Here is a 25904-nt window from a genome sequence, read left to right as displayed (position 1 = left end):
ACCGGCCTCTCGCAGCGTGTGGATGGGTGGCCGGCCTGCTGGCACCGGTAGCACTGCGGGACCCGCCCGCTGCACCTGTAGTGCTCGACAGCTACCACCAAGCAGCCCAGGGAGCGCAGTGCTAGGATGGGAGCTGCCTCCCCCAGGTGGTGGGTGTTTACAGGGAATGGACGAGTGGTGGCGGTGTCGGAGACGCGGAGCAGAGTGACGGAGGCGTCGGGGAGGTCGAGATCGAGGAAGGCGGCGTGCACCTCCTCAGGGGTGGTGGAGAGCGGAAGACGATTCAGGACCAATCGGTCAGCCTTCTCGTCCTGTTGCAGGTGGGTGAACTGTTGATGGGCCAAGTTGGGTGAGGTGATTGAAGAGGAAGGTGTGGTCGGCGGCGTTGGTGGTGTAAAATGAGGTGCGGCCGTCGACAGAGGTGATTGAGAGTTTGCCGGAGAGGAGTGACTGGAATGATTGAGCGAGAGCGAAGGGGCTGGTGGTGATGGGGAGCCGGCAGCCGATGGGCGGCATGTGGGGAGGCTTTGACGTGGCTGGAGCGGGGGTGGCAGCAGGCTGGGTGGGAAGCCGAGTGCGGGGTCCAGGTGCAGCAGCGGAGGTCGAAGGTCGTGGTGATGGTTGATGAGAAATGGTGGTTGTGGATGGTCTGGGGGTGGGGCGGTGTGTGATGTGGGAGATGCGAGATGAGGTGGAAAGAGCTGGTGACGAGCCCTGGGACGAGACACCATCCTCGCCGGCGGAGTCGAGGTCGAGGGCGCCGAACCGGTTGCTGATGGTCGTCGTGTCCTCGGCACGCCCCATCCTCGGCCGCTTGACTGATCGGCGAGGAAGGCGGAAGCCAGTGTCCATCGGCACGTCCCAGGGGTGCTGCAGGCTCGACCGCGATGATCGTTAGTGAGGGGGAGGGTGCAGAGATTGGTAATGAGATGGGGTGCAGGGCAGTGGTGGAGAAGATGCAGACTGTCATGGTGGTCGTCGTGGTGGTTGTCGTGGTGAAGGTGGCTGCTATGGTGATGTCCGGGATAAAGGTGGTGTCCGAGCAGAAGCCAGGGGGCACCATCTGGTGCTGATTCGACTCCGACACCTTGGTGCAGCGCTCCTGGGTGCGGATCCTGGACCGGCTGAGGGTGGGGGGCGGCGAGCACTGCCCGAGTCGCCCTTCCGGTCTCGATGGCAACCAGGCCTGGTGTAGTCCCTCAGTGGTGGTTGGGATCGTCCTTCAAATTCTGAGTCCTCCAGGGGCAGGTCCTCCACGGACCCCCCCCCCCCCCCCCCCCCCCCGGCCATGCTGACAGGAAACAATCAAGTCAACAGGCCAAGAGACACCTGGGAGGATCAACTCTTCTCGGCCACCTGTTGGCAGCCCCAGGTAGCAGCAGCAGCAGCGGTCAGCAGTCGGTACAAGATGGAAAGCGATGGAGTGAATACAACAGGAATGAGTCTGATTTAAAGTTTGAAAAATTAAATAAAATATTAAAAATGGAACCTGAGGTTTGAAGTTAGATTCTGCTGAGTCCCCCCGTCAATGCCCAGGGGGGGGGGGACCCTGTTGCTTGCTGCTGAGTATCACCAGATCCGGATTTACACCCAGCAGCAAGTCTTCGCCCAGAAACGACTGTTCGGTTCTAAAACTTCGCGAAGAAAACTCGGTATTAGCTTGGAAATCACTTGCAAATCGCTTGGACTCTTCCCGACAAGCGATTTGAAGGGAAACCAGAGAACAGTTGAAACTTTGCAGATCCCGACTATTTAGGAAAAATGTGCGGAACACCACTAATGGTGAAAATAGTGTGTGGTCATGCGGCCTGAAGCCGCGAATCGTCCGAAAAACGCCATGTGGGACACGGCACTCGATATTTCGTGAAACCCTAAGTATGTTTGAATGGAAAAAAATTCCCTCTCGACTCTGCGGTGGTGCCCGTCTTTTTGCTGTGGCGAACGCGATGACCCGAGTGCCGCCACGCGGCAAATAGGGTAACCAAATGCACATGCCGGTCGACCGTCGCCGTGGGTACGGAAACAAAGAAACGAGGTGCGAGTTGAAATGGGCAATTGTAGGAAAAATTGTATTTGCATTGTTGGTGTGTACTGTTATGTGAGTGATGAACTGGTCCGGGAGTGTTGTCTGGGAAAAGAGCTGTTTCGGAGGTAGAAGTACATAATCTCTAAACACATTGATGAGGTGGTCTGAGCTCCAAGTGAAATAGAATAGCAAAACACTGTGCAGCATTCTTACCTGGCGTAGGGGGTACCCCCAGGTTAAGGCTCTTTCCTTGCACTTCGGTTGAGCTGACTTCTGCGATTACCCCAAATATGGGTAACTCGGGCGCGTAATTTTTGGTAGTTGGGACTGCGTTCGCGCTGTCCCGGTGAAAAAATTTAAACTAAGTAGTTGTGAAGTACTGTTAGTAATTATGTACAGTGAAGTGTGATTTTTTTTCATCTGTGCATGGTATGTAATGCATTCACAGGTCCCAAGTTTACAGTGCCTTGGCGAACAACCCCCCGGCTTGAATGAGTGGAATCAAGGTATGTAATTGTGCATTGTAATAGTTGAAAAAAATTTTGTTCCCATGAATGATACTTGTCCAATTCTCTTTAATAGATTTCCCTCCCCTCCTCACCCCCGGGCCCAGTGGTTTAACGGTAACCAGCCCAGTGTGTAAACACTGGGCACAACAAAAAATTGTTTAAAGACTCATCAAATGTACCCTTCCACTGCAATTTTTAGTTTTTTTTTAAATGGGGTACCCCCCCCCCCCCAGGTGGTCTGTCCTGCCAAAGATTCACTGTAAATTTATTTCCAGTCAACAAGGGTACATTTACATGAAGGGGGAACAACTGTTAGATATTTACAAGAAAAAACAACTTAAATGTTTATAATACACTACAAGGCCTTACAGGGAAGATGACACAGGATTGGGGGGGAAGGGAGTCGGAACCAAGAGCAGAACGAGATTTGAGACACTGCAAGATCCCATAAGTGCGATTGTTTCTCTAACATGTCTGAGAGGTGCGGGGGTGGCTCAGCTACCCCACCCACGGGCCCCCTAAGGGCCCAAAGAAGAGAATGCATATATGAATGGCAATATTGTGCACACTCAAACAGTTAAAAAGAAGCAGAAAATAAAAATGTTTAGCAATTAATTATTAACAGATCGATGAATAAATGAAATAAATATTTTTTAAAGTTATTGATCAATAATAAATAAAATTGTTACCCAATTATGCAATAATCTCGAGATAGTCCTGAATTTTTGAGTAAAAAAGTATTAAGATCATATTTATTTAGTACAGTAGAGCCCCGATTATCCGAGCTAATGTGGAACAGAGGACCCTCGGATAACCAGAAACTCGGATAACACGGGCAGACAGAGCGGCGAACGAGAGAGTCCCGTGCCGCCATTGAAATCAATGATAGCGTGTGCGTTTTGGGCCGCTGGTCTGTGTTACGGGCGTTACAAAGACATTTTGGGGTTGATACAGTAATAAATAAAGACGTAAAATTGAATTACAGTAACATATTAAGTTCCCTTTATTATGAAACCCACTAAAAATACAGTTTTAGTTAATAAAATCCAGCCTATAAATATAAAACAAGGTCAATGGTAAATATGAAAATATACACTTAAGAATAACACACTTAATAACAGTATTAAAAACAGTTTTGTACTGGTACTGTACAGTACTTTATCAATAAAAATTTAACTTTAAAACTAAGCCTACTTCTTGAAAAAGTTCATCAGAGTTTTCTGCTTTACTGAACTGGCCCGCTTCTTTGCAGCTGTTTCTCGAAGTCGACGAAGCAGCAGAAGATCCGTCGAAGTTGTTTCTGCCTGTTGCTCCAAATGTCATCTGTGACTTCATATTGTTCGTCCGCATTAATCCATTCTTCCACGTCGTCTGTAGTAATAGCCTTGTCAGATGGGATTCTTTGCACCAGGCTTACGATAGAGTCATCAGCATTTTCATTTTCCGAGGTTGCGGCTTCTTGAACATCAACACTATACAGCTTTCTCCAGGATCTTTCAAGGGTAGAGCTTTTAACTTCCTCCCAGGACTCGGCTGTCATGTATTCTTTCATTGTGATGTCTTTTAGAGTATGCAAAACTTCGTTTCCTTCATCAATTTCCTTTATCAGCAGTTTTAAAAGTCTTCTTTTATAATTTCTCTTAAGGTTTTCCAACACCCCTTGGTCCATGCGCTGGAGAAGTGGTGTTACGTTAGGGGGCAGAAACATTGTCTTGCTTTCGCCAGAAACCATTTCTTCCGTGTCGGGAAGAGCAGGACAATTGTCCATAAGCATAAGAGCTTTGCGAGGGAGATTGTTTTCTGCCAAATATTTTTCGACTTGAGGCACAAAGCTATCAAAAAACCACTCTTTTAAAATTTTGGAATCCATCCAAGCACTTTTTTGGTTTTTGTACAAAACGGGGAGGCTAGAAATGGAAATGTTTTTAAACGCTCTAGGCTTAGCAGATTTCCCTATGAGCAATAACTTTAGTTTGCAGTCTCCGGTAGCATTTGAACAAGCCAAAAGTGTAACTCTGTCTTTTGATTTCTTGAACCCCGGAGCAGAAGCTTCTTGTTTGGAGGCAAGTGTTTTTGTTGGAAGCATACGGTAATTTAATCCCGTTTCATCACAATTAAAAATCTGCTGAAGCGACAAATTTTCCTGGTCAATCAAAGCTTTAAACTGGTCCTTGAACGATACAACAATTTCATGATCGGATGATAGTTTTTCGCCTGAAATATTAAGCTCTCTAATTCCATACCTGGTTTTCCAGCGATGCAGCCATCCTCTGCTTGCAGTAAACTCCTTTTCTCCATCTTTAAACTTGTTGTGGAATTCACTAGCTTTTTCTTGTAACAAAGGCCCACTGACGGGACTTCCTTTGCTCCGTAATTGGGTAAACCACATAAAACTCACCAGTTTTCATTGTTTTTCGTTTGCTGTCATTTTCGTTGTCCTTTTGCGAACACCACTTTTCAATATCAGCCCGTTTTCTTCTCCAATCACCAACCGTTACCTCACCAGCACCTAAATCTGCAGCCACTCTTTTTATCGTTTCCCCTTTGTCTAGTCTTTTAATAGCCTTTAGTTTAGTCTGAAAACTCACAACAGTTCTTTTACGTGAAGAGCTCATAATGAAAACACCACAGTAACACAGCACAAAATTTCAGAATACCGTTCGAGTAACAGCGGGACTAACACCAAGCAAGACTGTGAGAAGACACTGACTCAGCCAAAGCGCTTTAGACTACGTACGTGCAGTGTGGTGGGAGAGCGAGGGGGGTGGCAATGACCTTGGCACAGTAGCAGCGGTCACCCCACTCCACCGCTCGCTCGCTACGGTACTGTACAGAGTACAAACACTGTCGCCGGGCGCCCGGCATCCATGGCGCTGTCTTAAATAAATATATTTTTTAATTTTTTTTTTTGCGCCTCGGTTAAACCGGATCTCGGTTAGTCGGGGCTCGGATACCCGGGGCCCTACTGTATCTAAATAATGTAAGAAAAAATTAAATACATGAAATCAACACTTAAAAAGGATAAAGATATTAATTTGTAACAGTTTAAGAACCCAGTCACAGGAATCTGAATTGTTTTAGTTAGAAATAATAAACAAATATGGCAGAGAATGTTATTGATGGGAGTGCGAAATACCCTATCAAATGGCTGCCTAGCCAGCGGTATTCCGATTGCACTCTCTACACAGTTACACTACATGGTTGGTGTTTGTTATTGTTTTAAGGCACGAAAAAATGTACATAATAAATAGTGTTTTGTAAATTAATTAATTGGAGAAAAACTCACATTCATTTGCTGAGCTGTTGCAGTCCTCAGGGGTTCTCTAAGCACATGATTTAACCCTGAACACGACCAAAAACCACGAAAATAACGAATTCGCATGCTAGCACTCGACTCCATAGAATCTTCAATTTTTTTTAATGGAGGTCCCCTACCGGGTTAACCTCCAAAAATCCATCATTTATTAAATAAAAAGGTACAAGTGCGAACTGCCTCGCAGCCCCTGGGTTTTAATGGCAGTGGTTGCATCTAGCGACGGGAGTGCGAACTGTCTCACAGCCCCTGGGTTTTAATGGCAGTGGTGGCATCTAGCGACGGGAGTGCGAACAAAAAATACATGGGCACATGGCCTTCAGGGTGACAGAAATTTGTATTGAAGTGATGAGCGGGCTCCTCCGATGACACTGTCCATGAGTCTCAGCCGCTCATTGCTGGGTGAAGTTTTCGTGGCTGCTGGAGGAGACTGGGCTGAGATGGAACCGCCCTGCCGATGGGCCGGCGTGGAGTGTCAGAATGGTGATCTTGTCGGGGGTGATGACGAAGTAGATGGTGAAATCGATAGAGTTCCCACAGTGCTATCCGTCGATGTGGCGGCACCAGGGTCATCCGTCGGGTCCTCCGGCCACAGGTACATTGTCGTCCGGTGGTCCTTCGTCATGTAAATGTCTATAGCTGAAGAGCAGGCGACGTGGGTGAGGTGCTACAGGCGGTGGCTCTGCCAATTGTATGGGTTGTCACTGTGTCGACAATGTCGGAGGAATTTGTCAGTCGTCTGACATCATCCGGTGGCGGTGCGGAAACCCAGTCTGGTCCAGGAGTGTGTCGAAGAGTGGCTCGTGGTTCTCCAAGGAGAAGCCGGGCGCCAAGGAAAAATGAACGCGTGATGAGGCGAAGATTGAAGTGAGATGAGTGAACCCAGACTGGACATGCCTAAACGTAGTGTGAAATGATGTATGAACGCTATGCGGTGAGGCGAACTTCAAGTGGAATGACAGATAGTCTTAGTATGGTGCGGGACTTGGATCGGACGGACTCAAGGTGCGGAAGAAAATTAAAGGATTTATCTAGGGTGACCCCTAGATAGTGGATGGTAGGCGACCAGGGTCTTTGTTGGAAATACGGGGAGGGGGGTCCTGGTGAGGATGTAGATGGGAGAAAAGGATGGACTGTGATTTGGAGTGGTTCAGTATGATGCCGTGTGCAAGGAATTGGGTGTTGAGGGTGGTGAGTCTGCGGGCGAGGCGATCGCCGAGCATCTGCTCGGAGACGGAGGAAGCCAGGAGACAGGTATCGTCGGCGTACTGCACCAGATAGGTTCCAGGTGGGGGTTTCTGGTCGGAAATGTGGAGGGTGAAGTGGAGGGGTGAAAGAATGGCGTCCTGGGGGACGCCGGCATGGTTGGGGGGGGGGGGGGGGTGCGGAAAGCGGTTTTTCGACCTGATCCTGGAAGGTGCGCCCCTCCAGGAACGAGCAGAGGAGCCGGACCAGGTGCTGTGGAAGACCAATTGTGGAAAGACGTTGGATGAGTTGGGAGTGTGGGACGGAGTCGAAGGTGCAGGCGAGGTCTAGGAGCACCATGCCCGCGTGTTGCCTCCTGGCGAAGCCCTGCACCACCAGGAGTTCCACACGGGCAATAGCATGGGTGTTGGAATGTCGGGGGCGTAAACCGAACTGGTGATGCGGGAGCAGGTGAAGGGAGTTGACTTGAAGAAGGCGCCTCTGGATAACCCTCTCAGTGACCTTGGAAAGTATGGGGAGAAGGGAGATAGGATGGTAGGAGTAGGGCAAAGAGGAGGGAGGGTTTGCCTGGTTTGGGGATAGGTGAGACTATGGTGAGTTTCCAAGTGGATGGGATTTGGCATATGAGGAACATGGTGTTGATGACATGGGTGAGGAACACGGTGGCCTTACGGGGAAGATGAAGCAGGATTTGGGTGGGAAGGGAGTCGGAACCAAGAGCAGAACGAGATTTAAGATGGGAGAGGAGGGAATGGACTGCAGAATATGTGGTAAGTGCGAAGGGGAGAGCATCAGGAAGGTGGGGAAGAGTGAAGTGGTGGGATAAAGAAGTGGGAGCGGCATCGTCGTCCGAGGACTCGGATGACAAGGTAGGGCGGTGGGCAGAGAAAAGGAAAGGTAGTTGCAAGGTACGCAGCGACTGCCTCGGGCCGCTGCAAGGCCGTTTCTGCCACCCCTGCGGGAATAGTAGGGGAGGTATGGAAGTGGGGAGGGAGCGATGGTGTCAGACGTAGGACCACAAAGAGCCAGAGGTAGCGGTGAGGGAGCTGAGGGGCCGTGTCTCCAGCCGAGCCCTCCACTCCGCGATCAGCCGTTGGCACCACTCCCGTAGAACGAGGTAAACCCTACGATGCAGCGGGGAGTTGCTCGCCTGACACGGCGGCTCAGTGGGAGGAGGATGATGAGAGGGCGAGGGGACGTGATTGGAATGTGGGAGGAAGCGGCTGCAGAGTCAAGTGCTGTACAGGACTGTAGGGATATGGATACAGCCCGTCGTCACCCAAGATAGAATGTACGGACGATTGACTCAGACCGACGCGCTGTCCAGCTGTGCGCTTGCTTAAGGTGGGATTACGTACAAATATCTGCATAACACTCTCTTATTTCCGCGCCATGCGTCGATCTCGTTGCCTTCCACGATTTCCGTTCCCCACAGGGCTGAATAGGCAGGAGGCATCAATTTATGCAGAGAGTATTGGAAAGCTGGTGCATCGGTACGACAAATGCCTCAATCTGCACGGTGATTGTGGTAAAATAGAGTAAAGATGTACGTTTCTTTTGACATTGAAACAATTTCCCAATTCATTCCCGTTTTTTTATTACAGCCGATCGGAGGTTGAAAAAAAATAACCCTCGTAGTTAATTCTAGGGTAAACCCTCCATAGAATTTCTACAGTACTATCATCAATACCATGTGCTTTTCTTGGTCTTAATTTTTTTTACACACCAACAATGCAAATACAATTTTTTCCTACAATTGCCCGTTTCAACTCACACCTAGTTTCCTTTGTTTCCGTACTTACGGCGACGTTCGACTGTTGCGTGCATTTGGTTACTCAGTTTGCTGTGTGGCTCAACTCAGGTCGTCGCGTTTGCCACGGCAAAAAGGCGGGCACCACAGCAGAGTCGAGAGGGGAACTTTCTTCCATTTGCAACATACTTAGGTTTTCACGAAATAACGAGTGCCGTGTCCCACGAGATGTTTTTCGGACGATTCGCGACTTCAGGCTGCACGACCGTACACCATTTTCACCATTAATGGTGTTCCGCACATTTTTCCTATATAGTCGGGATCTGCAAAGTTTCAAGCGTGCTCTGGTTTCCATTCAAACGCAGACATGCCGGCCACCAGGAGCGCCATACTCGTAGTGCCTAGGTCTCTTGTGTGCCCTAGATCTAAGATTGCAAGTGCGCCACCGAGCATCAACCTATATGGGTGGCCGGAGGGTGAGTCTGGAATGGACTCCCACCCCATGACACCGAACCTGGGCCGAGATGGCTTCGGTCAGAGGCCATCGGCCGAGGCCACACCATGTGAACCACCACCAAGTCGCAGCCTATTGGGGCTGCCGAGGGGGGAGTCTGGAACGGACTCCCGCCCCACGATGCCAAACCAGGGCGGAGGCGACCTTGGTTCGAGGCCTTTTCCGAGGTCATGACTGCCGACGATTGACCACGATCACCACATGACTACTAGAGAGGCGGGCGTGGTATGGCGATGGGGAGGGACCCTACTCGCTCCCCTAGTGCCAGCCGAGTTGCACACCCAGCGAGCGTGCATCAAGATTTCTGAACCACGACCTCTCGCACCGAGCCCTCTTGGGTGAGAGCCAGGTATCCTGTTTCCAGGGGTGTACAGGGGTGGAGAAGGTCGAACTGGTCTTGCGGTAGGATTATGGTTGGGCAGTCTTCTTGGAGGGGCGGCGCAGGGGTTGCGGACACGTCCGTCTCCGGGCTGGAACTGTATTGGAGAGGGCTGTTTGTAGATTCCTGGATGTCCTGGTCTGATTCAGCCCTGGAATTCCTGCAGAGAGCCGGCGATGGGTGACAGGGGAGCCGGGAAGTGCCGATAGAGACGTAGGATACTTCGTATACGTCTCTGGCTGGGTTCCTGGTCTCTCCAAAAAGGTTCGAGGGGGCTGGTGGTCTGTTCAGGAGCAGTGGTCCTCGGAGGGCTGGGTATGGGTGAGAGTGGAGATGGAATGAGGTGATAGGGGCGTAAGGGGTGATGTAGCTGATTCTGGTTGAGCTCTTCTTCTTGATGGTGGTTGTGTTGATGCTTGGGAGGGCGATCTGCAAGAGTTCGCAGAGTCCCCTCGGCAGAGGGAAGCCGTAGCGCAGATCCGAGCAGTTCTCTTGGCGTTGGACGAGCTCCTCCAGGGTTGGTGGTGGTCCGGGTATCCGCACCATTGCTGGGAATAACCCCGGCGGAGGCTTCACGGAGGTGACCTTGAGTTTCCTCTGCTATGCAGCCTGCTGGCGTAGATGAATAGCTAGAGGGGTGAGTGATGGGGCTAGACTATTAATTGAAAATGACGGTATTTTTACAAGAAAACTTTAATTCACCTGGATGTCAAACAGTTCAATTGGTCGCCTGCGTCGGCTTTCACCACATACACTGAATTATACAAAGTATACACCCTATCGAGAAGGAAAAGGGGGGGGGGGACAAATTCTCTATGCCAAGATAGTTCCTCGGAGGGGTGCGAGCTGCAGAAAACGGATAGCCATTTGTTCTGCTGCTCCCCCTATGATCGTCCTATGGTCAGTAGGCAGATTCCAGCCTCACTGGCCGTCGGGCTGATCAACTGCCTTCAGGTGGATGACCTTTTCTTTATATAGGGAGAAATTCGCGGGAACGAAGAAAGGAAGGGTGGGGCGAACTAAAAGAAAAAAATCTCCATTTGTGTAAATAACTCGTCCATATTTACTATTATATCCCGAAGTAAATATGTGTGGTTATAGCAACATGAAAAATAAAGGGCGAAGATGGTTGGTTGCTTTAATCAATTATTCTATTGTTTGTCGCTTTGTTTATAACCTACGACGTCGCACAGATTCCTCGCCGCATATTACGTGAGTAGCCCTACTGCCGAAATACCTTTTTTCCCTGAATTGCTTCTGAGCTTATTAAAACTCGTTTTGGGTTTAATTATAACGTAAAGTAATGTGATATTTAATATAGAGAGGGCGACAAGCGTCACATCTGCTGGGTTTCCAAGTACCCCCACTACCGGCAGCGACCACCACCACCTCCAGCAACACCACCACCACCACCACCTCCAGCAACACCACCACCACCACCACCTCCACCACCTCCAGCAACACCTCCACCACCTCCAGCAACACCTCCACCACCTCCAGCAACACCTCCACCACCTCCAGCAACACCACCACCACCTCCAGCAACACCTCCACCACCTCCAGCAACACCTCCACCACCTCCAGCAACACCTCCACCACCTCCAGCAACACCTCCACCACCTCCAGCAACACCTCCACCACCTCCAGCAACACCTCCACCACCTCCAGCAACACCTCCACCACCTCCAGCAACACCTCCACCACCTCCAGCAACACCTCCACCACCTCCAGCAACACCTCCACCACCTCCAGCAACACCTCCACCACCTCCAGCAACACCTCCACCACCTCCAGCAACACCTCCACCACCTCCAGCAACACCTCCACCACCTCCAGCAACACCTCCACCACCTCCAGCAACACCTCCACCACCTCCAGCAACACCTCCACCACCTCCAGCAACACCTCCACCACCTCCACCACCACCACCTCCACCACCTCCACCACCTCCACCTCCACCACCTCCACCACCTCCACCTCCACCACCTCCACCACCTCCACCTCCACCAACACCACCTCCACCACCTCCACCAACACCACCTCCACCACCTCCACCAACACCACCTCCACCACCTCCATCAAATCCACCACCTCCACCAACACCACCTCCACCAACTCCATCAACACCACCACCACCTCCACCACCTCCACCACCTCCACCACCTCCACCACCTCCAGCAACAACACAGCCACCATAACCTCCACCACCTCCAGCAACAACACAGCCACCATAACCTCCACCACCTCCAGCAACAACACAGCCACCATAACCTCCACCACCTCCACCACCTCCAACACCTCCAGCAACAACACAGCCACCATAACCTCCACCACCTCCAGCAACAACACAGCCACCATAACCTCCACCACCTCCAGCAACAACACAGCCACCATAACCTCCACCACCTCCAGCAACAACACAGCCGCCACCACCAAAACCTCCAGCAACACAGCCACCACCACCACATCCACCTCCACCTCCAGTCATGACCTCACCACTGGCTCGCTCCTCATCGCTCCCGTCTCTGCACACCGATCAGCCTACCTTCACACAACTGCAGGCCACCACCATGGACACGGACGATGCCGCCTCGTACGTGGTACTACCACGAACTGGGAAAAGGTCCAGGAAGGAAGTACACTGCTCTGACAACGATGTCCCGACTGGCAACCGCTTCGGCTCTCCCCTCCCTACCGGACACTGACAGCGATGGCAGGACTGCCTCGCCGACATTACTGCCACAACGCTGCCAATGCGTCGAGCACGCAAAACATGTGAAGCAGGAGATGACCCTGACCACAGCTACGACCATGGACCGATTCTTCTCGCACCACCTCCCGACCATCCACTTCCACCATCACTCACACCACCACAACAACAAAACCACCTAGGATGCCACAAATTGCCTGCCTCTTGAGACCATACTCAGCTCCATTCCTGACTGTGCACCGCCTCCAAGACAACTGACTGGACCGCTCACCATCACCTCGATCAACGACCGGACCTCCTTCTACACCGCCAACACACGAGACCACCAATACCTCTTCGACAATCTGACTCGTCTTTGCTTCAAGCCAAGTCACTTTATACCCGACGAGAAGAATGACCGACAGACACTTAAAAAAACTGCCACTTGCCACCACCACCAACGAAGTCCAGGAAGTACTCCAGAACCTGAAACTACCTGTCCACTCTGTCCTGAAAATGTGCACCTTCCCAGGCTGCTTGACGCATCCGTTCCTCGTGACCACCGGTCTGGGCGAGGCAGCACGACTCTACAGACTGACGGCTCTGGCTGGGTCACTGCCGAAAAGTACCGCAGCTCCGGCAAGGTGCCGCAGTGCTACCGCTGCCAGCGACCTGGTTACTCCATTGTGTCCTCTTTCTTTTTTTTCTCCTCTTCTTTCTACCATTTTTTTCTTCTCATCTTTCTTCCTTCTGTTTGAGTATTTTCTAGGGTTTGGACGGTTGGGCACTGGTACCATGATTCGGATTTGGTTTCGCTTTGGTTTCTTGTTTTAAATGGTGTCCGGACTGTTTATGATCCCCGTGCAAAGGGACTCGGATTTTCTGGTTTTTTTTAATCATTCATATTGCTACTCTACACTCCCCACTCTAACTAATCACAGTCTATGTTACTATCCACATAGTGCATAGGGTGCTCCCTACTTGTGCCTAAAAAACGAAGGGGAAAATTAGGTTCTCGATTCTTATAATTACTTGTTGCCAGGTTTGCTTCATTTTGTTATACTTGAGTGTGATTTTTCCAAAACGTTTGGTCAAATGAAATTTGTATTTCCAATTTTTGGGATTTAATCCACGCACATTTCCTATTCATTGATAATTTCTGTAAGTTTTAATGTATCGGTTGGTAGGCCTGCTGTGATAAGTTTTCTTGCTATAACTTATCTGGAGTATGGTAGTAAGATATTTTCCCCTGTTTTTGAAGTTTCATGAATAATATATTGCATGGCCAGTGACAAATTTTCATCCTCTTCCAAACGGCTAAGCATTAATTTTTTTTCCATCTCTCTATAGATTTCTGTTGGGTCAATTTGGTTTTATAGTTTCTTTCCTAATCTGTCTCTTTGTTTTATTTTGATTGTTTGTTGTAGCTTGTTCCTTATCTTCTTTTCCTTGATTAAAATCACTTTTAGTTTCTCGAGTTGCACAAGTTTTTGGTGATTATGATGGCTTTTTTGGTTGAATTTAAATTGTGTTGCTAAAATGATTGCATTTATGATGTCCATGATGTCCCAGAATGCAAAAAACGACATACAATAATTATGGTACACCTGATGTATTTATGGTATGGTACGATAATTATATATACCTTTAATATAAGTTTTTATTAAATACTGGTATTGTTATTGAATACTGGATTATATCTTGGAATGTAAAAGTGAAAGTAACAGTTGTCTAAATGTTGATTTATGGTCATTGCACTTCCCGTGGAAAATTCTGCCGATAATTTTTGATTATATACTGTTAGTGTACCGTAAAACGGGGTGAGAATGTGACAGGTTTCTTAGTTTTTGACCTGCCCTAACTACAGTATTTATATTTATGGACTGAAAATTTTATTTATGATGGATAACACCTTTTTCTTACTTTTCTGAAAATATCAATTTTCAAAAATGGATTTAAAATGTTTTTATTAAAACAATTGTTTGTCACATTCTCACCCCAATGAGTGGGGTGAGAATGTGACGTTAGCAATATTGTATTATATTTGCTGCTAAGTTAGTAGTGTCACATTCTAACCCCATAAATTACATTTTGCTTTACAAAAATAAGTAATCAATGTATTTTAGACCACAAAACACATGTTCATTGAAGAAAAAATAAAGTTAAACATACACAAAAACATTTTAGCTTATACAATGAACTACGATACAGTGATTTACTGATACAGACCATACATTGACACAATACAATTATAAAGTTAATACAAAATGTTTACAATTCATCAACGTGTATTTAAGGCTTCATGTCTATGCAAAACACTGCTCTTTTACTTATTTGTCGAGGTGGGGGAACTTTGAATAAAACAGCATGACGTTTGTACCAAATTGAATCGACTTTTTCTGGCCATTTCCAGTACTTTCCACAGGGAATCATAGTCGATACATGAATATCATCATCATCCAGGTCAATGACAATACCAGGATAATTTTTCCCTCATATGTCACCACTACATAATCTCCTTTTACGTACTGCGGTTCAGAGACAGGTGCTGGAGTGAGGGGTTCTTGTTCATCCTCAGACTTGTCCTCCTCAGAAGAATTAGAAGAATCTTGAAAAAAATTGCTTGTTACGCTGTCTTCACTTTCATCATCAATTATTTTCTCACTCTCCTCTTCCTCTTCAGATGAGAAATCTTTTTGTTTCCTTTTTATGGCCTTCCTTTTCCTTGTCCCGCTCGTTTGACGAGGCTTCTGCTGAATCTCTTGAACTACTCCAGAGGTGGAAGGTTGCTGCTCTTGAATTTCCATCAGAGTGGTAGGTTGAGATTGGATCATGTGAGGAATGTCAGCGGTGGTGAAACCTTTTCCAGGTGGCACATCAATTTTCTTCCTTTTCCTTTGCACAACACAAACAACTGATTTTCTTTTCTTTTCCATCTCATTCAGAAAGGACTCTGCCACATGTTCACGGAGATCACTTGAAGCCATCTCGTTGCCAACATTTTTTTTGAGAACAGCGTCCTGATTTAGAGGAACTATGCCACATGCTTGAAAACCTGATTTTAAATTCTGGCTGCTCTTCTCTTTTAGATTTTCAACTAACATTTTTAGAAAAACAGGAAAACTCTCTTTGGGGATTGTTCTCAGCTTCCTACCTTGGTCACTTTCTTTCCATTCATTTAAAATGTTCCTCCATGCTCCCTTCATTGGTCTAAAGAACCCTACATCTAATGGCTGCAACAAGTGTGTGGAATTGGGAGGCAATGCTACAAACCTTATGTTATTAGCTTCACACAGTTCAACAACATGATAATTTATGTGAGAACTTAAATTATCTCCTATTAAAATTTTAACACCATCTTGCTTTTTTAGTATAGGGAGCATCAATCCCTCAAACCAACCACTTTTCGAGCGATTATAGCGTGTGCCACGTGGTCCTCCCTCAGTCCAACTTTGATAGAGTCCTTCAGCCTTGTAGGTGACATAAGGTGGGGCCATTTCCCCTGCTGCATTCCCACACATCATTACAGAAACTGAAGCCTTAGTGGAATTTTTAATTTGATCGGGATATTTGGTTCCTCTCTTGACGAGTACTTTCTTATTTCCAGGGTCGTCCGTTATATTCGTCTCATCATAGTTCCATATATGAGAAGGAGGCACTCCATCAATACTGTTGCCTAAATGGTTAAAATACTCAACAATAACATCCTTATCTAATGCAGCACGAACTCGTGAAATGGGACGAGCTGTCCGCTGAGTTAGCTCCTTTTTATGGCGTCTCAAAAACAAATCTGCCCAATCTTTACCTGGTAAGTTACGTTGGAATCTTCTTTCAATTCGCCCTAACCTGTCAAGGTATGATTTGACCACCAATCGAAGATCCAAAATGGTGAAGGGGAAGCCAAAAGTTGCAACAGTGATGAGATGAGCAACAATTACGTTTTCTTCCTCCTCTGTTAGTACAGGTTGTCCGCCTGTTTTGGATGACAATTCGCCATGCATTTTTTTCCACAAAGTGTTTTTATGGATCCCATATCTGAAAATTTAAACGATTAACATTATCTTTGTGCTCCTAATATTTTATACAATAACTTTAAAATTAATTATGATAGAAATCAAATGTTAACAGACTTTTCAGAAGCTGAACGTAGACTCTCTCTTTTAGATTTAATGTCTTCAATTGCAGCCTTTAATTGGTCATCTGTCCAATTACGATACGTTCTGCCGCCAACTTTTTTTTTGTAATTGCGTGGCATACTGGAAACAACTACCAGGTAAAAACTGTAGGTAATTCTGAAAGAATGAACAAAAACATCAATACCAAAGAACATTGATAAATAAACAATCTTACAAAATGTCGCTGATAAAGCATTTAACATAAAGTTATAAGTCTTTCTAAAATCTTAAATTATTTATTTTAGTTAGTCTTTCTGATAATTTGAATATCTTGTCTATGTTATGAGGGATTTTGTGACTTTAAAATTGGAATTGGTGACACTGATGTCACATTCTCACCCCTTCAAATGCACATTTTTTACTTAACCTTCTTTCAAAAATTACAGTTTCATAATATTCAGATAATTTATACAGCAAATAACTTGGTATTAATTGTAGTTAACAAAAACTAATTTTACCTTTATGTATGAAACATCGGAATATCCCTTTTCTGGAACACTTTTTCTATATTTAAACAACACGTTTATTTCCCAACTTTGCAGAAAAAATTCATACAAATAGGCCATAGATAGTATGACAACAAAAACACTTCCATCGCATGTATCGAAATCTAAAGAATTCAACGATTAATCGATCGAAAAAATAACTTTTCTGTGACTCACCAGGAGTGCACTCAAGGACAGAAATGTGTGTTGTCACATTCTCACCCATGCAGTCACATTCTCACCCATGCAGTCACATTCTCACCCCGTTTTACGGTACTATAAATCCGAAAATTATTGTCTAAGGTTTACCAAAGTTATAGCAGATATTCAACAGTTATTACATATGTCCAAAAATTATGGTACCATAAGAGACATGAGAATACAGTTTGTATTTAATAACTTTTAAACTAATGTAGATAGAGACTTGCGGTTTTTTCTACTTACTAATCTTGAAGAGATGCTGCTGGTGATGTTTTCATATCTTGAGTACACTGATGAGTTCTTGCACTATTAATGTTTTAGTTATAGTTTTTATTTAATTAATATCTTTTGAAGGAAAAAAAAATTGAAAAACTGATTGATACAGTTGAGAGCTGGTCACTTGAAGATATATTGTTGCTATTTTGTTTTATTGTTTATTGTGTTTTTCCCCTCCAAATTCGCGCACTTTCGGGAGCTACCCAAATCACAACCAACTCTTCCGACAGCGACATAGCACTTGGAATAGTTAGCTGGGAACGCCTCAACACAGTTAAAGCGTGTGGCGGGTTCAGAGGCAGGCCGCTCACAAAGGCGGGACTAATGCTCGGCGCCACAGCAGACACAAAAAGGGCCTCGTCGCAAGTATGCAAAGTATGTCCGAACGCCTGGCACCGGAAACATTGCATCAGCTTACCACCACCGCAGAAGTTCGTCAGCTGGAGAGTCTGATGAAGCTGGCCGGTGCCCTACAGCACCACCAAGGAAAGTGGCAACGGTTCGGGGAACTCTTGCCGAGACTGAAGACGGACCACAGTGGAGGGAATAATGCAACGTTCCGACAGCGCCGCGGAAGTGTACTCCGTAGGCGTGTCGATGTGGAGGCGGCGAAGAATGACGCGGGCTTTGTGATCTTCGGTGCAGGTCCAAGTGTGGAAATGGACGCCCTTCGACCGCAAGAGTGTGGCACATCTTGAAGTGTTCCTCTTTATTGCCCATCTGGTAGGTGGAGGCACCAGTGTAGTGAGTGGCTTTAATGTCCGCCTGGAATTAGGACCCAAAGCCACCATGTCACGAAGCGCAGTGGGTGGGATGCCTCCTGGGAGGAGTGATAGCCACCTCACTGATGAGACCGGGGGTGGCGACCCTGCGAACGGGAGGCGCAGGAAGAAGAGCCTCTGGAACCACGACTGGGCCCTGGGTGCCCGAGGGCGGCGCCACTGACGAAAGAGGCGACGCTGCAGGAGAGCCAGAAGTCTTGGGTTGGTGCCGAGGGCCAACCCTTCCCCTCTGCATCTTGGGGGGAGAATGACTCGACGGGCTGGAGGGCGAAGCGTCGCCAGTAACAGGAGCCGTCGGCGGATCCAGCGTGCATTGGCCCAGAGAAAAGGCGGCGGGAGAGTACCAGGCCGGTGCTTCCCCAAACGCACGCGGTCTGTCTCCATAAGGGCTTCGGCCTGCACCACAGTAACTGGCCGGTCCGCAGAGGAAACATCCACCGGCAAGGGGGCAGGCGCCGGCTCAGCAGCGGAAGTCTTGTGTTGCAGCACAGCTGGGGCGGCACCCACCACCAGAGCGGACCACGAAGGAAAGCTCGCACTGGCAGGCCCCGAAGGAGGCGTCAGAACAGGAATAGGCACGCCAATCAAGTCCAGTATGTCCCGGGACAGCGCCTCCGCAGAGCCGAGCACCAACCCAGGCCCCGGAGAATAGTTAGGCGCTAGAGCGGCGGCTGACAAAAAGTCAGGTTTCGAATCTGCCGCAGGTGACACATTATCCGGCCGAAACCGCGGACCCAGAGTCTGCGAGACAACAGGATCCGACCAGGCGAGAGAATCATCGACGCCCTCCCAGAAGAGGCGGGGTGTCCTGGCCCAACTGCAGAGAATAGTCAGAGTCCTACAAGTTCCGAGGAGTCAGTCCACAGCTCCTCGGACATGGGCAGATAGACCCCCGAATGGCGCGACTCAGACAGTGGGGCCGAGCAGGTAGTGGTGGTCGTGGTCAGCGACGCCAACACTATCAGCACAGTCGAGGCAGCAGGACCAGCATAAATCGAGGTACGCGGCGTCCAGAGAACACTTGAGGTAAGTCTTGTGGAATCGGGGGTCAACAGACCGACCAACAGATTTGCGGGTGCCTGAAAGGCTGTCAGCCATGATGACAGCAACAAGAAGACGAGGTGGTAAGCAAAAGGACAAAGAAGGTAGGTGCACAAGGCACAAAAACGTCGACAAGACAAGAAAAAAGCAAAGCAGCAAACAGCAACAACACGCCCCACAAAAGGGCAGACAGCAAAAAGAACAAAACGAAAAAGTGCAGTTTAATGCACAAAACAGACAAGAGCAAAACTGAAAGCAGTGCACAAAATCGCCACCAGGTGGCAGGCAGCAACAAGAAATAAACGAAAAATTTCAGCTTTACGCACAAATTCGGCAAGGGCAAAACCTCGAGTAGTTCGCAAAATCGCCACCTGGTGGCAGACAGCATAAATAGAATGGCGCGCGCGAGCAAACAGCGCGACGAAACAAACAGGACAGCAGGCAGTTGAGAGAAACGTCGTGAAGCAGCAGGCAGCAGGAATCGCAGGCCACGCACAGACATGCAGCACGACCAGGAAAACAGAACAGCAATAGGTGAAGAGCGACGCAGCTAGGGAGCAGTGAGCAGGAAGCGCCAGAATCGGTGCATGGTGACCAGCAGTAGGAGAGCAAGAAGTTCGTCGAGGCGTCGCCAGGCGGCAGCACAGTACGGGGACAGTGCTACCGCGTGGTGGTGTAAGTCGGAATTCGATGTAGGTTTTGCTGTAATCGTCGGAGGAAGTAAACAGGGAGGGAACTTTAGACCCTATGCGATCTCCTGGTATAATTGTACTTACTAATGCCCTAACTAATCTCTTTGATGTTCATGCTCAATCGCTTACTTCTGGGTATTTGGCCGCGATGGGAGCCACTACGCTAGGTAAGTATGCTGCACAGTGTTTCGCTATTCTTATTCACTTGGAGCTCGGACCACCTCATCAATGTGTTTTAAGGTTATGTACTTCTACCTTCGAAAAAGCTCTTCTCCCAGACAACACTCTCGTGCCAGTTCATCACACATTATAACAGTACACACACACAATGCAAATACACTTTTTTCCCAACAATTGCCTGTTTCAACTCTCACCTCGTTTCCATTGTTTCCGTACCCAAGGCGACGGTCGACTGCCGCGTGCATTTGGTTACTCAGTTTGCTTCTGGCGGCACTCGGGTCGTCGCGTTTGCCACATCAATGCGGACACCACAGTAGAGTCGATAGGAGAACCTTTTTTTCATTCGCAACATACTCAGGGTTTCACGAAAGATCGAGTGCCGTGTCCCACGAGGCGGCTGCACGACTGTACCCCAATTGAACCATTAATGGTGTTCCGCACATGTTTCCTATATAGTTGGGATCTGCAAAGTTTCAACCGTGCTCTGGTTTCCCTTCAAACGCATAAATCTTCTGCCTTTTACTAAAGATTATCGATGGAGTTTTGGGTTCTGCGTGAAATTGCTATATAAGGTGTTTTCGGGCGCATTTTGTGGTTATTCGTGTGTGGCAGTGATTTACTGCACTACAAATGAATGTGAGTAAAACATTTTAGTATTTAATTGTTAATCGCCGATTTAAAGTGTACATTTTTTTCCTTTGTGACAAACAAAACATTCCATTTTGCCATGTGTTCGCATAGAGTGTATTCAGTGTGGCCAACTGCCACGGCGACCATTTGCTGGAGTATGCTTTGCACCGACTTGCAGCCAGCACCTCAGGCGCGAGGCGGCCATTTTATAGTGCGCTCAACAGATTAAAACGAAAATTAAATAAAACTGTGGTTTTGTCCTGTTTTGCTACTGTGTTGTAAACTTTCAAAAACTTCATGTTTTATACTTTTTTAGCTTTTAAATAATTATTATCCTTACAGCAATTAATTCAGTAAATATCAGCTTTGGAGTCCTAAAATCCTGTAAATTTCGCGAGATTCTTCAAATTAAATATTACTGCCAGTGACCTGTGAAGCAAATTTTTCTACATTCGTGAGTGACTGTTTAATAAGGTTTTAAATATGTTCCTGCTTTTGTTTTGGTTTTTGATCTTTTGGGCACACAAATCTCTGTTTAAATGTAAAATTCATGTGTTCCACTCGAAATAAAATGGAAACCAATGCCACAGACTGGGAGGATATCTCCTCCCTCACATCCCTACTGCAAATGCCGCCAAAATAAACATACGGCAAAGCCAAAATATACAATGAAGTTAGTGATACAGTGCACCAAAGTGACATAATCACCCCCAACAGTGACTATCAAAGGGACGACCACCATAGCTCTTGTACACCCAGCGAGGCAGGTCACAGGCAGCACTGCCTGTGTCAAAATTTCCGACTTAAGGATAATGGACGGGCTGTTCCCGGCCTCGTCCTTGCCGGCGACCCTCAACGACAACCACCAACTCTAAACAGTGGCCCCATCTTCAGCACTGCATCCACCACTGTCACAGCCACAGAACACCCAACACCACCACAACCACCACAACCACCACAACCACCACAACCACCACAACCACCACAACCACCACAACCACCACAACCACCACAACCACCACAACCACCACAACCACCACACTCACTGAAGGACCTGCCCCTTGGGACACCAATTTTGCCACCACCAATGGACCCAGACATGTCCGCCTCAACTGCGAAGCACCGCCACACCAGTTTCATAGTGTCAACGGACTCCATTGCTTACAGTAATAGATTTTCCTCTTGTCTCAGTCTTGACGTGGACGACCCAGAGTGTCCCCCCTCCTCCTCAAAATAAGCAAAAGAAAAAGACTGTGTTCAAGGATTTTTAACAGGCTTCGACTATATCTGCCTCTCCTCCCCCTCACAAAAACCACCCCAAGAAAAATGCCGCCAATATCAGCAGCCGCCCAATCGTTTCTTACAGCATCATAATTATAGAAAGAACTTACTGGTCCCCTCACCCTGACATCAATTAAAAACAGAACCTCATTCTACACAGCCAACACCAGAGATCACACCTACCTATTCGAGAAACTTGCAAAAGCAGGCTACCAGCCCTTCACAGCCCTCCGCCCCAAAGAAAAGTGTGACCGTGTGGTCATCAAGCGGCTGCCCCTCGCCACCACATCCAATGAGCTGAAAGAGCAGCTGCTCAATGACGACTACCCGGTATCCGCAGTCATCCCACTACGAATGGGGGCCAATGCCGATACCAAGCCATTATTGGTGTCGACACACCACACGGGAAAGGCTCCCCAATTGCTACAAATCAGGAACCTTGGCGGCTGGGTGGTCAAGGTGGAGCGGTACCGTGGGTCCGGTAGGGTCCCGCAGTGCTACCGCTGCCAGACGTCCAGCCACCCCTCCTACCGCTGCGAGAGCGAAGCCTGGTGCTTCAAGTGTGCCGGGCGGCACTGGTCCCGGTAATGTACTGCCGGCCCCAAGCAGAGGAAGTGCTGCCTCTGTGGGGGCCCTCACATCGCCACCTCACCGGATTGCCCGAACTTGATCGCATACACCGCATACACCAAACACCACCCCCCCACGCCAGACGACAGATGCACCTGTTCCCACCCCAACTGCCCCACCACCCAACACCTCATCTGCTCGCTCCTTCCCTCCCATTAAGGGAAATGCCTGGTCCAAACCTCCCACAATCACCAACGCATCCCTCCCACCACCAACGTCCACCAATCACACAAAACCATCAGCACTGAACACACCTCCCTCACCGACACCATCCAACAAAACATATTTGGAATTTTTGTCGCTTAGGTGGTTTCTAAAATAAACGATTCAATTAATGAGTGCAAATAAAAGTAAATTTCTCAATTAAAGTGTAGATTTAATTTCACTCCTTTGTATCCATACAAAATAGTGATAATTCAATAAAAATGATTCAATTTTATTCATAAAAGTTTGCAGAGGTAGATTTATTCATACAAAAGATAGAAAAATTAAAAAAAAATTACTTCCTCAAAGAATTAAATTTTTTTAATGCCTAAATGGTTTGGTTGCAAAAACCTATTACGGCTCAGTCTCAGGCTGAATTGGATATTTCATTTTCTTCTGGATCAATCATTTCATCAATGTTTTGTTATGACGTCACGTTAAACTATCGCCCGTAAACCAACTTTACAGACAACCAATTTTTTATTTATTAAATGTATGTACAAAAATTGAATTCAATGTTATTGTTTAAGAAGGTAATTTTGTTTGTCCCAATACTGCAGGATCTAGGTCTTCATATTGTATAGGATCTAGGGTGTTATTTTTATTTTAGATTAATGGAAATATTTTTAATTCAGCCCCCCCCCCCCCCCCAAATTTTTAAAATTAGAATCGTTCGGACAAATACAACAAATACACATAACCTAACAACCCCATGTTTACTTGTAGATTGTCAAATATTTATTTTCAAGTTTTTAATTACTTAATAGGTCCATATAATATAAAGAAACCTTAAAGTGTGGAATGCACAAAGTTGCCAAGTATTTTATGTCAATAATTTGCAGCATATTTAATTAAACCCTAGTGCAATTCAACTGCTATTGAGCCCTTCACTTCTTTTGACTCTGACCTGTTTTAAGTAACCTACCTTTGATGAATTGGAACATGCTTGTTCATTCATATTTAAAGGGGCAATAAGGGTATATGCAGATATCCTTGGCTTAGAAGGACACTTTCAGGGGTGCATAGTGAATTGGAAGACGTTAACATCATAGCTTTGATGCTGTTTTGAAGAGCAACTAGACGTGCAAGGTCAATTAGCAAGTGATTTGGAATTCTGCAACAAAGTGTCTGAATAACCTGGCTTTAAAACCTTTGTAAGAATCTGCAGCGGGGGGAGGGTTGATGGTCCCTACCTATCCCTAACTGCAATACAGAGTGTAACAAGAAGAAAAATAAAGGGTTCTATTACCCTTATTTAAGGTGCAGTAAGGTTTTGAAGTAAATCCAAAGTTACCAAAAATAACATTTTATTATAGACGAAACAGGTATATATATATAAAAGTACAATTTTAGATAAAGGACATAAATAATAATAATACTGATAATAATAAGCTGCACACACTAGCTCAATATACCAATTGGGCTGTAGTAACTATTCCGTGCATAATAAATTATTCATAAGTCAATTTGGCACATGGCCACAAACATAGAATTCTTTGCATTATACATTTTTGTATATTTGTATATTTCAATCGCCTTAAATCTTTTACTTAAGTGTTTACAATATGATAACGTGGTTTTCGTGATTCATTTCCGAGATTTTCATAGTCCAATAAATTTGCAATCAACTGCATTTACACGTGAAATCTTACTGCTAAAAAGAGGGTATGACATACAAATAATTTACATAATACGCAGTTTAGATTACGATCATAACATTCGTACAAAACATAAGATAATAGTCTGCTGAAATAATAGTGCAGAAAAAAAATCAAATACACACAACTTTATCCAATAGGACGAACGTTACTTGCGCAAGACCTCTGAACTGTATTAAACAGATGGCTATTCATGACAAACATGATACAAGGTACAACGTATTCTTTCAGCTTACGTCAGTATATTCTTATACCTATCGTGATTTTAGGAAATAACGACATAGCATATATATATATATCAATTTCAGAGCAATACAACTTTAAATGGGCCAAACGCCCATTCTACAGCTCTATCATTAAACCTACTACTGACTTGAGATATATAAGACGTCTGCACGGAAGTACGTCGGGCAGTGACGTGAATGAAGCTACAATCATAAGCAAGGAAACACGAACTCTGGCGCATCTACTACTACAAGAGTTTGATGTAAGTAAGCCTTACTGAGCGCGACGCGAGTGCCATAAAAGAGAGAAATTCAAACATCTAGTATTCAAGTTTGCACTAAATAACGAGGCGATACGGTAGGTAACCATAACATAACTGAACCTACTACCATCTGACCGCATTCGGACATAATAACCTTCCGAAACGTAACGACGGCGAGCAAGACCCCATCGATATTACCACTAGCATAGATTCACCGTGTTTATGCCTAACATCGCCTAATGCCCGACGGACTGTCGATCACTCCGAAGAGCAAGCAGACAGTGGCAAAACAAGCAAAATCTGGAGTTTATATAGGCCTCTGAAACTACGCCACTAGGTGCGCTAAAATCGCGGCGGGGATGGAGGGAGTAGATGGGAGTGGGGATGGAGGGAGGGAAGGAGACTATAGGGTGGAGGGGGAAAAGGGGAGGAAGATGATGGGAGCGCTACCTATACCGACCGACAGTGTAGCCAACTGCTACAATCAATAACAAAATAGCAATGGCTGAGAAATGTGAAAGTTTTGCTTTAAACAGAACAATGTTAGGCACTTGTCACTTTAGTTTTTTTAAACATACGTAGCTACTAAACAAGTACAAATTATTACAGTGTTCTGATCCTTGTATCTCTATTGCTTGTTGGCTAGTCCTGGTAGAAGAAGTATTAGTAGGAATTGGATTTTATCCATGTTATCCAATTAAAACTACGATTATGTGAACTACCTTATGACTACTGTTATGATTTTACAACTACAACTCATTGTAGTACCGGCTTAACACATGAATACAGAAGCACC

The 25904-nt window shown here is 46.6% G+C and overlaps 1 pseudogene; it reads left to right on the top strand.

Annotated features, from left to right (window-relative positions):
- Nucleotides 1-2231: 2231 nt before the first annotated feature.
- Nucleotides 2232-2374, top strand: LOC134537128 (U1 spliceosomal RNA; annotated as a pseudogene).
- Nucleotides 2375-25904: the final 23530 nt, after the last annotated feature.

This window comes from Bacillus rossius, chromosome 11 (assembly GCF_032445375.1).
Source record: "Bacillus rossius redtenbacheri isolate Brsri chromosome 11, Brsri_v3, whole genome shotgun sequence".
Lineage (NCBI taxonomy): Eukaryota > Metazoa > Arthropoda > Insecta > Phasmatodea > Bacillidae > Bacillus > Bacillus rossius.
This window is presented reverse-complemented; position numbering and strand designations above follow the sequence as displayed.